Source organism: Fundulus heteroclitus, chromosome 5 (assembly GCF_011125445.2).
Source record: "Fundulus heteroclitus isolate FHET01 chromosome 5, MU-UCD_Fhet_4.1, whole genome shotgun sequence".
In the NCBI taxonomy this organism is placed as follows: Eukaryota; Metazoa; Chordata; class Actinopteri; order Cyprinodontiformes; family Fundulidae; genus Fundulus; species Fundulus heteroclitus.
Window position 1 is genome coordinate 234250 of NC_046365.1, and position 13181 is coordinate 247430.

General features: G+C 40.8%; 2 protein-coding genes across 5 annotated transcripts in view; one reads left to right on the forward strand and one right to left on the reverse strand.

The window, feature by feature from the left end:
• Positions 1-8302, reverse strand: part of LOC118563074 — a 31146-nt gene extending 22844 nt beyond the window's left edge. The window contains exon 1 of the mRNA XM_036136698.1: positions 8096-8302. The gene's annotated coding sequence lies outside the window, so the exon portion shown is untranslated. The remainder of the gene's footprint in view (positions 1-8095) is intronic.
• Positions 1-13181, forward strand: part of LOC105922855 (dual specificity testis-specific protein kinase 2-like) — a 73657-nt gene that overhangs the window by 36956 nt on the left and 23520 nt on the right. The window lies entirely within an intron of this gene.

A 13181-nucleotide genomic window follows, 5' to 3' on the forward strand; every position in this document is an offset into this window, starting at 1 on the left:
TCATCTTAGCTGCGCACGTAAGGTGTTGTAAACATTTGTTTCCAGACGAAAAAAGTCAAATAATAGCATTTTGTGGCGCCAGTTGGAAAAGATCTTTATGGCAAGGAGAAAGAAATAGCCCAGTCCATCCATCATTCATTTCCTAACACGCTTTATCCCTGCTGGGTTCGTGAGGGGTGCCAGTGTCTATCTCCAGCTGTCAATGGGCGAGAGGCGGGGTACAACCTGGACAGGTCGCCAGTCCATCGCAGGACAGAAATAGCCCAGACTTTTGCCCAATTTACTGTGATATCACCAAGACCTGCTGCGCTAGGATAACACAGACGACAGATGTCATGCCAAACGACTTATCCACGGCAGAATTTGTATCCCCTGCGTCGGGAGAGTGTTTAAAATCAATAAAACCTTTAACCTCCATCTTTATGAAGTCTAAATATTTTTAAACATCACATTCTAATAAAATTAAATAGATTTTTTTTAAACTCCTAATACATTTTTCTATTTTTAAAAGAGACATATCTCGTTTTCTTAATATGGTTAATATCTCTATATGGTTCTTGGTTGAATTAAAACCTTATTAAATCTGATAATTTTGGCTGTACCTTTATTCAGTGTTCATTTGATCACACGTGAAATCCGCTTTATATGATCTATTCATGCGGGTTTAGCTACCAAAAAAGAAAAAAGAGAACCAGTAGACAGCTGTGATGGACTCAGGAAGGTGGATTTTGGTTTCAGCAGACAGACATCCAACAATCTAATAACATAAAGCTAATATTTTCGTGACACATCTGGAAATGACCACAGAGCCATTTTCTTTCCCAGAACGTGTTATATTGAGTGATCAATCGAGTTTTAACCTACATAGCAATCCCTTATGATAGCACTAACAAGTGTTACGTTTTCAGTTTTTTCACACTAACTGAACGATAATAACGACACCAATGCTATCTTTCGTTAAGAAAAGTAAAACATCTTCATTTCCACGCCTAATAGGTTGGAGATGAGGCGGAGTAGACTGGATTTCTTCCAGCTGAATGCACTCCCGACGCAGGGGATACAAACTCTGCCGGGGATAAGTCGTTTGGCTGTGCTATCTTAGCGCAGCAGGTCTCGGTGATATTACAGTAAATTGGGCAAAAGTCTGGGCTATTTCTGCCCTGCAATGGACTGCCGACCTGTCCACGTTGTACCCCGCCTCTCGCCCATTGACAGCTGGAGATAGACACCGGCACCCCTCACGAACCCAGCAGGGATAAAGCGTGTTAGAAAATGAATGGTTGGATGGATGGATGGTCTGGGCAATTTATTCTTTCCTTGCCATCAAGATCTTTTCCAACTGGCGCCACAAAATGCTATTATTGGGCTTTCTTCGTCTGGAAACAAATGTTTACCACTCTTTACGGTCGCAGCCATGATGAACGGTTGAACGCGCTCAGCTGACAATACAGCGATCTGATTGGCTGAGCAGCAAAAAACGAAATATGTGACCTCTTGGACCGGAGCGCCATAGTTTAGATCTTTTATCACTTATAACTTATTAATGTTCAAGTGAAAACTTTTTGTTAACTAGATCTCAAACGTTTTGAGATCACTGCTATGTGTAGCAACTTATCCCGGTGGAGGAAAGTTGCCCCCTGACAGTTCATACGAAACTTCTTAAGGAGACGTCTTACAGATTCTGGCCCACGGACTACTGGGCCCTACAGATTAAAAATATTGTTTATAGTTTAAATGAGAGATACTATGAAATATCTGTGAACACCCTCTCCTGATAACTGCTTGTTTTCTCCTTGCGGATAGCGATATTATACTCAGCAAGTTGTAACTTCTCCTTACCTGTGAAGACTCAGCGTCATCATCAGCTGCTGCTGGCTTTTGCTTTTCCTGGTTCTGTTTTTTCTTTTGAGGCAATAAAAAAGTTTTTTTGAATATGTGGAAAGCCACGATGACCACAAGCTCTACATGAAAATTAAATATGGTTTTGCTTCTTCTTGCCATGAACTAACAGCAAGGGATGTAATACAGGTAACAATAGTATTCTTGTTAACTAGCATAACATGAAGCTTGTACTGTACTGGCATGTATTACCGAATCATCATTAACTAACATTATCCGCATCATGCAGGCAACAACATAACTCAACTTACACAGTTTATTTGAATTTTTTTTTAGTTTGCTGCCTTTTCCTGGCTGGTTTGCTGACACGTTCACCCGCATACACATACACACACACACTGTAAAGTGCTGTACGGCTGCTGCATGTCTCCCGTCTGTGATCCGCTGCAGTTTGCTAATGGTGTGTTTAAAAATATTAGTAGTTGTAAATTTTATTATTTTGGAATTTGTAAATTTTATTATTTTGGAATGTGAAGTCACTTTTTTGGGCTTCGCTTTTTTACAACAGAAGGCAAGGCGAGGCAAATTTATTTGTATAGCACATTTCAGTACAAAGACAATGCAAAGTGCTTTACATGATTAAAATATAGCAAAAGAAAACAGAATAAAAACAAGTTGGAATAAAATGTAGAAACAAAATAAAACATGGGAGAATAAAAACTAAAAGCAAATATTAAAAACAGTTGGACTGCAAAGTTGAACTAACGATGGTTCAGTAAAACAGTTTAGAACAGTCAAAGGCAATCCTAAACAAATGTGTTTTCAATCTTGATTTAAAAGAACTCAGGCTTTCCGCACTTTACAGTTTTCTGGAAGTTTGTTCCAGATAAGTGGAGCATAGGAACTAAATGCTGCTTCTCCGTGTTTGGTGCTGGTTCTAGGTATGCGGAGTAGGCTGGAGCCAGACGACCATAGTGGTCTGGAGGATTGATACACTGATAAGAAGTCTGTGATGTATTTAGGTGTTAAGCCATTTAGGGATTTATAGACTAACATAAGTATTTTAAAGTCTATTCTTTAAAAGTTTTTTCCTTCCCATTAATGGGGAGTTTTTCTTTCCGCTGTCGCTTCATGCTTGCTCAGTATGAGGGATTGCCGCAAAGCCATGGACAATGCAGACGACTCTCCCTGTGGCTCTACGCTTCTCCAGGAGTGAATGCTTCTTGTCGGGACTTTGATGCAATCAACTGGTTCCCTTATATAGGACATTTTTGACCAATCTGTATAATCTGACCTAATCTGTATAATATGATTGAATTTGACTTTGTAAAGTGCATTGAGATGACATGTTTCATACCTTTTCAATTGGCGCTATATAAATAAAATTTAATTGAAATTGAATTGAAATTCTCTGAGATACAGGGAGCCAGTGTAAGGACTTTAGAACTGGGGTGATGTGCTCTGCTTTCTTAGTCTTAGTGAGGACGCGGGCAGCAGTGTTCTGGGTCAGCTGCAGCTGTCTGATCCACTTTTTAGGCAGACCTGTGAAAACACTGTTGCAGTAATCAATTCGACTAAAAATAAGCACATGGATCAGTTTTACCAGATCCTGCTGAGACATTAGTCCTTTAACCCTGGAAATGTTCTTCAGGTGATAGAAAACTGACCTTTTTATAAGTGTCTTTTGATGCTTTTGGAGATTCAGGTCTGAGTCCATCACAACACCCAGATTTCAGGCCTGATCAGTGGTTTTTAGCTGAAGCAACTTAAGCTGTGTGCTTACTTTTGATCGCTCCTCTATTGGTCCAAAAATTATTACTTCAGTTTTGTTTTTATTCAAATGAAGAACATTTTGGCACATCCATGCATTGATTTCTTCCAAGCATTTACTCAGTGCTTGAACTGGTTCATAGTCACCTGGTGACATGGTGATGTAGAGCTGTGTGTGGTCTGCATAGGTATGGTAGCTGATGTTGTTTTTTATGATCTGAGCTAGAGGGAGCATGTAGATATTGAAGAGGAGGGGTACCAGGATGGATCTTGGGGAACCCCACATGTGATTTTTGTCATCTCTGATGCAAAGTTACCTACTGACACAAAAAAGTCCCTGTCCTTTAAGTAGGATTTAAACCAGTTGAAAGCTGTACCAGAAAGGCAGTCCCAGTTTTCCAAGCGCTCTAATAGAATAGAGGGATTGACGGTATTGAATGCTGCACTGAGGTCCAATAGTACCAGCACTGTGGTTCTTCCACAGTTTGTATTATTATTGTATTGTAATATCATTAAACACCTTGCTAAGGGTGGTCTCTGTACTGTGGTGAGCACGGAAACCTGACTGGAAAACGTCAAAGTGGCATTCATAACTAGAATCGTTCAACTTCTGAAGAAGTTGAAGAAGGCGCCCGCCTGCTGGTGGGCGTGACTGTCAAAGGCAAAGCTTCCGAGTTCCTTGGTCGTAGGCTCTCATCGCTTGGGGATTTTAAATCAAACCTTCTGAGTGAAAAGGATTTGTCTTCATCAAAACCTGCCGACCAGGAAAACGTTGCGTCTGCAGAGCTGCAAACTGCGTATTTCGATCTGAGACGCAGCTAATGAGCTAATTGGCGACAGCCGACGGTCAACGTTTCCCATTCATTTGCTACGTTAGTCCTAAACCACTACTGACATAATACACGTTTTGGCCACAAGCGTCATTTTGGGGGCGTTGTTTCCACCTCTTCTCTTAGAGCCGTTTCTAATAGAAAGAAGAAAAGGCAAAAACGGTCCAAACAAAAGGTTGTAACGTTTACATTTGTAACCTCTGCCTTAAATAAACACTAGAATTAAATCTTAATAAATAAAAGTTTAGACAATTATTTCAGTAACTCAATTCAGTAAGTGAAATACAATATATACAGGGGTTGGACAATGAAACTGAAACACCTCTCATTTTAGTGTGGGAGGTTTCATGGCTAAATGGGACCAGCCTGGTGGCCAATCATCATTAATTGCACATTGAACCAATAACAGCAGAGTGTGAAGGTCCAATTAGCAGGGTAAGAGCACAGTTTTGCTCAAAATATTGCAATGCACACAACATTATGGGTGACATGGGTGAGTTCAAAGGAGGACAAATTGTTGGTGCACATCTTGCTGGATGTGTCAAAACTTTCTTCAATTGAATAAAAACAAAACTGAAGTAATAATATTTGGACCAATAGAGGAGAGATCAAAAGTTAGCACACAGCTCCAGTCGCTTCAGCTAGAAACCACTGATCAGGCCCGAAATCTGGTTGTAGTGATGGACTTAGACCTGAACCTCCAAAAGCATTTACAGACAGTGACAAGGTCGGCTTTCTATCACCTGAAGAACATTTCCAGGATTAAAGGACTGGTGTCTCAGCAGGATCTGGAAAAAATAATCCATGCGTTTATATTTAGTAGAATTGATTACTGCAACGGTGTTTTCACAGGTTTGTCTCAAAAGTGGATCAGACAGCTGCAGCTGATCCAGAACGCTGCTGCCCGCGTCCTCACTAAGACTAAGAAAGTAGAGCACATGAACCCCGTTCTAAAGTCCTTACACTGGCTCCCTGTATCTCAGAGAATAGACTTTAAAATACTTCTGTTAGTCTAAAATCCCTAAATGGCTTAGCACCTAAATACATCAGAGACTTGTTATTGGTGTATCAACCATCCAGACCACTAAGGTCTTCTGGCTCCAGCCTGCTCTGCATACCTAGAACCAGAACTAAACAAGGAGAAGCAGCATTTAGTTCCTATGCTCCACTTATCTGGAACAAACTTCCAGAAAACTGTAAAAGTGCGGAAAGCCTGAGTCCTTTTAAATCAAGATTACAAACACATCTGTTTAAAATTGCCTTTGACTGTTCTAGTTAAACTGTTTTACTGTTTTTAATGTTCTTCTTTGTTTCTACATTCTATCTCTACTTGCTTTTATTCTATTTTCTATCTACATTTTATTCCTACTTGCGTTTATTTTGCTATATTTTAATCATGTAAAGCACTTTGCATTGTCTCTGTACTGAATTGTGCTATATAAATAAATGTCCCTTGCCTTGCATCTGTGACCAAGACAGCAAGTCTTTGTAATGTATCAAGAGCCACGGGGTCCAGGGTAATGTGGACGAACCACATCCTACAGATTAACTGTGGACGCACGAGTAAGCAGTCTGAAAGGGATGTTCGGGTGCTAACCCGGATTGTATCCAAAAAACATAAAACCACATAACTCTACTTATAATTAACTTTCTGAAATATAAACTAATGCTTTATACTTTCAGCTGATAACACAGTCAATATATTCATAGTTGAACAATATTTCCCACTTCATGCATAAAGCCAATAAAAAGTGAAATGGTCCTTCAGCCTTATTAAAGGTTTAGCTTAGGTGGACAAAGGAACGTTTTAGGAGATCGTTCCTTACAGTGTTGTTATACTTTATAGGCTGACCAGTGTGATTTATTTTTTGCAGTTTTTCTGTATTGATTTTAGTTTGGGTATGTTTTCTGCGTTATATAAGCCTGTATACTTTAATTGCCCTTTTGTTAGGTGCAGACACCCCCAAATCTCCCTATTGTAGAACAATAAAGGTTTGCTATTCTAATTATTTCAGAGGAGTAATGAACTATGACTGCTAAGATCAACTATAAACAAGTTACTGTTTGAAAATGTTATATACATTATACTCTCAAAGAAGAATAAACCCTTCAGATTAGTGTAACGCTTCTAACTTAACGCAATATATAGGACCACTATATTACCAGAGTTATCAGAGCTAGGTTCGGCTATAGGGAGAGAATTGGCAACGACCAGTGTTTAGATGAAGGAAAAGACAATAACATTTATTATGACACACAAGAAAAGATATTGAACCACAATAGAAAAATGTATAACCCTTAAAGTCAGTCGCGTAAAGTCAGTCAGTAACAATATGTTCAATATCATAAAGTTTAATCCCAAAGTTCCATATTTCGATCCCAGAGTTCAATGTTTCAATCCCAAAGTTCAATATTTCAAACCCAAAGTTCAATGTTTCTGTATCAATGTCCATGTATCCTTTAATTCCTCGAAAAAAGGAAAAAAGGTAGAAAAATGCAAAAAACATCTTCGTACGTACTTTTGTAAAAAAAAAGGAAGAAAAAAAATGAAACAAGTCCTTACTAATCACTACCCGGGTAGGAAATTAGTGATGTGTATCTCAGTCTTATCTGTAATCCAGATCAGATTGCGTCCAGGCCACAGGTAGGCGGACACACACAATGGTCACAGTCCTTGGGATGGCTCGCTGTATCTCTCTCTCTCTCTCTCTCTCTCTCTCAATCGTAGCAGAAGATGCACAATAACAAAAAAAACAATCTGCACACGGCAGTATAAAATACCTGATTAGTGCCATGCAGGATCGTTTCACTTCATACCATAAGTATTAACATTCAACTCAAATATAATTTCTCTGTATAATATAAATCATGTACTGAACAACTGTGCAATACAGTACCAGATCAGCAAAATGACAGTGTGTCATAACTGTGAATGTACATCCAGTTAACATGCATGTACATTCACAGTTAACCAAATACAATATCAACAGTAAGCCATTAGCAACTTACTATGTGTATACCACATCATATTATATTCAAAACGTCATTACAATGGCCTGAAGCCTGAAAACATTAGCCATATAGAGTAACCTCGTAGCTTAAGAATTGTCTGCACGCGCTCCTACACCGTGTCAAAGCATATATATAACGCAGCGCTGAACTTTGAGCGCGCGCGCCGTGACGAAGTAGACTTGGAACCGGTCGCTGTGAAAACGGAGCTCTTTCACAAGCCGGAACTCCCCAAGCTGCTCTCTGGACCTGAGGGTTTCGTGCACCCACAGCCTCTTCTTCCTTGCTGCTCTTTTTCTTCGAACTAGCAGGGCTAGTGCTATCGCTTGCTTCTTACATATTTGCTGCTGACCAAAAGCTGGAACAATAAACAAATGACTAGACCCGGCAACCCAGCCGGCGCAGCGCAGCGCAGCGCAAATGTGCTGAACCCCGCGGCCAGCGTAGCGCAAATCGCTTCCTATCTGAAAGGCCCATAACACGGCGGGTTTAAAACTATAACATTCATTTTCAATATATCTCCGACTGGTTTTTGTTTTTTGATTTTTTACCGCTATATACATCAAATTAGTTTGTTTTACCTCAAAAGTAAAAAGCTAACCAACGCCTAACACACTGGCTTGCTTAATAGAAACACACACACTCACCGGAGATTCGATGATTTAAGACACAAACGATCTTCAGGAATAATAATCCAACCAGAAACGTCTTCTTGAAAAAGTTAAACAAAGATTTAGTTAAAAAATAACGGTGAAGTGTCGGAAGGTTGGAAAATTTTAATATTTCTTTCACTCACAATATCTCTATGAGCTGCAGGAAAAAAGAAACGCAGCTGTGGACTCTTCTTCTATGTGCAATGCACTTGTTCACATGCAGCACAGCGACCCCTAATGGACAGGGGGCAACACTACAACTTCATTCAATAACCCAGTGCAATTTATGTGGGTTACATTAGGAAAAATAGACTTTATGAAAACAGTTGAACATTCTAATAAATGAAATGCCTTTTTTGGTGGCTCACTTGACATTGCTATCTAAAGTAAAGTTTTTTAAATGAGGCAAAATAAATCGTAATATTTATTCAGGAATAAAGTACAAAACAATATAACACATATTTTACAATAGCAGCTAAAACAACTTGCATGATAAAAGAAAAATATAAAATTAATAACTGCTTTCTTGAGAAAAGTGTTGAGACCAAACGGTAGATCTGACCACATCTTTTTACACAAATGAGGAACATCATTAAGGACGGCAGCCATCCTGCACAGAGACTGTTCCAGCCTCTCCCCTCAGTCAGGAAACTAAAAAACAAACAAAAACATGTTTCCCAAGAGATCTTTGCCAATAAGCAGGAATATATAAATCATTTTATAGGAATGCTGTAGGGGGGGGGGCTCGGTAGATTAATTATTCTTTCAACTAGCAGTTTTGAGTATGACTAAAATTCGAGGCAGTGAAGGATGGTAACTGATAAGTGATGGCTGATGGTGGAGACCTTGCAGGCCTGGCTTCGGTGGAGAAGCAGCAAACAACTGTGGCAGGAAATGTGACTTTCATTTCAATGCAATGCAATGCAAAACTGGACAACAGTAGAAATCAGTAGAGTGAGAAAAACTGGCCCTGATATCCTCCAGTAGCCTAAGCCTGATTGTAGGATGTCACTGAACTCTCGTTACATTACAAAGTTTACAATAATAAGGAGAGCCAGCGAAATGCTTGAGGCAGGATTTGACAGGAAAAGGAGGAGATAAAGTATTAATATGAAATAAATTAATAAACAATACATAAAATACTTTAATGTTTTCTTAAAACGTCTGAATACAAACTGTCCCAAAACATGTTAAATAAATTCCTTTATCATTCATTTATACCAGTTGTTCAAGTTATTTAATTGTTACTTGTAAAAAAAAATTATTATTGTAAATTAGAAATGTCCCATTCTCCTGAATGCACCATAGCTTTCTGACGCTTGGGAACGCATCACACTGGTCTGAGAACGCAGCGCGGAGTAGAGGCACGTTTCTGCTTAAGACAAAGCTTTGCCGTTTGTAAAACACATGTCGGCTGGCACGGTTTATTGTTCTGTGTGAATGACAACAGACCACAACAAATGAGGCTGCTAATGAGCCAACAGCCAACAGGAGAAGGTCTGCATCGAAGCAGCATGGAAAATTGGTGTTATTAAAACATGATTAAATACTTCAATGTAGCATGAAAAAATGAAATATGTGAATAAAAATGTTAAAGGCATTACAAACTACTAAAGGAAGTACAAACTCTGTAAAGCAGAAGTTGGTGAGACCTTCCTAGAGCTACTTCCGGTTGGCAACATGCTAAGCGTTAGCCGCTAACATGGTTGTGTCCAGTATCACCGGGTGATTGTACTCTGTTAGTTTGGTCCAAATCCTGTACTGGGAAGTTCCTCAAAAAGGGTGCCAATACTTAATGTCACCAAAGCTCACCAAAGGCCATGTGTCAGATCGGCCTCCTTTAGCAACTCAGCCTCACCACATCTGGGCCCAGAACTCAACATTTGACCAAAATGGTGTGTAGTGCCATTTCCCACATGTGGGTGGTGCTTTATTGGCCAATTGGGTCGTGTCTGGTTATCATGCCAGGTCCTGTTGGAAGCAAAGGCCCAATAGGAAAGCATGTGAAGTCCCAAATGGAACAGAAAAGTGACACATGGCTGAAAGTCACATGAAAATTTTAAAATGTTAAGAGGAAGTGACTGTGCGAAATTCAGATTCCTACATTAATCACAGCCGCTGCAGCGGGCGTTGAAAGTTGCCATTGTATCCCAATGGAGCTTCTCCCTCTGGCCCTCAGAGTTTCATCGTCATGGAAACTCACTCACACACCTGCAGCAGCCCGTCTACAGAAGTGCAGACACTTTGGTCACAAAAAGTCCCATTGTATTATAATGGAGAACTTTGCCCGAACAATGCTTCATATCTCCTGATCCATAAATGGTAGAGACGTAATTTTTTCTGCGTTTAGTTCGTAACGGATAGGGGAAGAAGAAAAGCTATAGTTTTTTGCTAGAAAAAGTTTAATAAAGGCGTAAAAAATTATGATCTAAATAGGATTTTTATGGATTTTCAGAAATCCTCTAAGAAGGGTCCCGAACAAATCGCTGTAACTCAAAAAGTATAAGAGATATCCAAATAATTCTTTCACTGTGAGTATCAGCAGGCTTTTGAGGACCATGAAGCTCATTTTATGTTTGTACAAAAATCGGTGTAGACACAGCGACGATGTAAAAAAGTGGTTGATGTGGGAAAATGCAGCTCCAAAGCGTTTTTAGGATTTTGCACATTCGCTACTCCCGAACAAATTGTTCCTGCGGAAAAACCGTAACAGTTATCCACAAAATTCCTTTTTTGTGAGTGCCAGAAGGGTTGGGACATTCATGTGTGAAAGTCTCATGTCTGTACATAAAACGGTTTAGGAGTAGCGACGATGCGAAAACATGTGATGTTTTGGATTTTTAGACGTCATTTTTCAAAATCGCTCCATAGGAAATAAATGGGGGAGGTTTCGGGTCTGAGGTGATTTGCGAAAAATCTATAAATGCCACACCAATGAGGGTTACATTTCTGGAATCCTGACAAAAATACCTACGTTTTGATGTATAATTTGTCTACGTAGAGTGAAAATTGAGCGAGTAGGCTCAAGTTGTTTGGAGTTTTGAAATTTAAAAAAAAGCTAGAGTGGCCCACTCAAGCGGTTGGAGAATTCCGTCATTGACTTTCATTGTAAACGATGATTTTGCTGATTTTTGGACATTTGAGGAGTAACTGTGAAGAGACGATAAAAGATATCCACATGCCGTTTTCACTTCTGAGTAGTTCACAGATATATCTACAATCTGGAAGTTAAACGGTGTTCGTAGGTGAAAGCATGACGACACAGTACAGCGTTGAAAATGGTCATTTGGAGGCTTTTTTGAGGCTTTCTTTCTACCTGACTCCATTGATTATTATTGGTTTTTTGGGGGTTTGTTTTTCGCTAATTTTGTTGCCATGGTAACTCGAAACCCCAATAAAAGTAGTAGCACACTATTCCCGACCGAACCGCACGTTCTGATACCTATATTGTGGGGGTGCACGCTACGGTTCGGGCCGCATTAAGCGTCAAACAATTAAGAATATTAATAAGATAGAGACGCGTTTAGAGGTGCATAGTAATAGGTGAAGCACAGCACTGCCTCCCATGCAAATGCTATGGCAGGCGCCTAATAAAGAAACCCTTATTAGGTGCATAACATAAGGCCTCCGCCATGCATTTTCAATGCATAGGCGGGCGCCTAATTAAACACTACAGATACAATAGGCCTTCACAGTGCTTCGCTGCTCGGGCCTAATAACTAAATCCAAAATTCTGTAGTTTTGGCTAAGAGATAAAAAGGAGATAAAAAGTGCAGGAAGATGCAAGCAAGCAGGGAGCAGAGAAAAAAGTTTCCGAGCAGGCGGAGAGGTGGAGGCATAGGCCAGAACAGAACTCCCTTTTCTGGTTATCCCGCTGCGCAGCAAGAGAGCGGGGCTCAACCCGCCTGCCCCACCACAACCACTTTATGAGCAGAAAAAGTACATACATGCATTTGTATAGTGGTTTTCTTGCCTGTCTTCTGCTTCTTTTCATGGATCAAGTCGACTCTTTCTCACAGTGATCGTGTGCGTGTGTGTGAAGGTGAGACGTAGGCCTGTCGCAAAAATCTATTAATCGCACGATTAATTTTAATCACATGATTAATTAAAAGAAGTGTGATAATTTCTGTAGGCGTGCTTGCTTATTTCCCCTTCTGTTTCCGTCTCCTCACTCTGAGACGGGATGGCAAAATGGTTTCAATACACTGCATCGGTGTCTGTTTACCCCTCCCTTCTGGTTTGCTCAATGTAAGTGGTCTGGTGGCTTGCAGAAGGTGTGTGAGGAGCGTTGAGAGATGCATGCGTCAAGCTAATAACATCTAGCAAATTAGGTTAACCAGGAGATTATATTCCAGGCGGGAACTTTACTGACTGTTTTACGCTTCTCTCAAATATCGAGGCATTTAAAATAAACAAACAATGCTCACCTCGACGCACCACTCTGGCTCCGGAACCAGTCTCCTTGAGAGGGGCTGGACATTCTTCCACTCTGGAGTTGCCCATGGTGAGAGGCGCCGAGCTGGGGTTGGCATACTTGTTGCCCCCCATCTCGGTGCCTGCACATTGGGGTTTTCCCCGGTGAACGAGAGGGTGGCCTCCCTCCGCATTCGTGTGGGGGGACGGGTTCTGACTGTTGTTTGCGCTTATGCGCCAAACAGCAGTTCAGATTACCCACCCTTTTTGGAGTCCTTGGAAGGGGTACTGGAGAGTGCCCCTCCTGGGGACTCCCTCGTTTTGCTGGGGGACTTCAACGCTCACGTGGGCAATGACAGTGGGACCTGGAGGGGCGTGGTTGGGAGGAATGGCCCACCTGATCTGAATTAGAGTGGTGTTTTGTTGTTGGACTTCTGTGCTCGTCATGGATTGTCCATCACAAACACCATGTTCAAGCATAAGGGTGTCCATATGTGCTCTTGGCACCAGGACACCCTAGGTCGCAGTTTAATGATCGACTTTGTTGTCGTTTCATCTGATCTGCGGCCGTATGTCTTGGACACTCTGGTCAAGAGAGGGGCGGAGCTCTCCACCGACCACTACCTGGTGGTGAGTTGGCTCCGATGGCGGGGGAGGAAGCCGGTCC